Below are 1,201 nucleotides of genomic sequence, written 5' to 3'. Positions count from 1 at the left end.
GCAGGAGAGATCAAAATAGCACTGAATACATTGACAGCAGGCAACAACTGAAAGTCCAGGTGCGCTAAATAGGAAACCAACCAGCAGATAACGAGACAGCTGATCCCAGCCACAGACCTGCAGAATGACAAAAAGAGCCACCAGAGGGAGCCCAAAGATAGCACTCACACAGTACCACTTGTTACCACAAGAGGGAGCCCAAAAACAGAGTTCACAACAGGTGTCATAATTGATGCCTCTCCAATATTAATCTGGCTTAATGTCACCTTACAATAGCAAGGTGGCATTAACCCTTCATTACCCCATATCCCACCGCTACACGGGAATGGAAAGAGAGTGGCCAAGTGCCAGGATAGGCGCATCTTCCAGATGTGCCTTTTCTGGGGTGGCTGGGGGCAGATGTTTGTAGCCAGGGGGGGCCAATAACCATGGACCCTCTCCTGGCTATTAATATCTGCCCTCAGTCACTGGCTTTACCACTCTGGCGGAGAAAATAGCGCGGGAGCCCACGCCAATTTTTTCCGCCATTTAACCCTTTATTTTAGCAGCTACAGCGCCCAAATTTTGCAAATACACACTACTAACATTAGTAGTGTGGAATATGCAAAAAAAAGGGGGATATGAGATGGTTTACTGTATGTAAACCCTGTCTCATATCCTGTCGGGTTTTTGTGAAGGAGAAATGAAAAGCCGGCAATTGAATTACTGGCTTTTCACAGATATCGCGCTGAATTAAATATAATACAGAATATATATATATATGTGTCTCAATGACATATATATATATATATATATATATATATATATATATATATACTGTAATATATGTTTTACTGAACATTTGAGCACATAAATCCATTAGATGTCGGTTTTGCAAGCCTGCGAGAAAATATCGCAGTACGGACGCCATACGGAGGATGCCATGCGCAAAATACGCTGACACACCCTGCCTACGGAGGACATACGGATCACTATTTTGGGAACATTTCTCCGTATTACGGCTGTAAAAAACGGACCGTATTGTCTTACGCTGAGTGTGACTCCAGCCTAAACACTGTCCTTAGCAACCAATCAGCGCTCAGCTTTCATTATACCAGAGCAACCAGTCAGAACTCAGTTTTGCCCACGGCAACCAATCAGAACTCAGTTCTTTATCAGAGAACCCAATCAGAGCTCAGCTTTCCTTTTACCTCAGCAGTGT

Source organism: Ranitomeya variabilis, chromosome 2 (assembly GCF_051348905.1).
Source record: "Ranitomeya variabilis isolate aRanVar5 chromosome 2, aRanVar5.hap1, whole genome shotgun sequence".
In the NCBI taxonomy this organism is placed as follows: Eukaryota; Metazoa; Chordata; class Amphibia; order Anura; family Dendrobatidae; genus Ranitomeya; species Ranitomeya variabilis.
Note: the sequence above shows the minus strand (reverse complement) of the source record.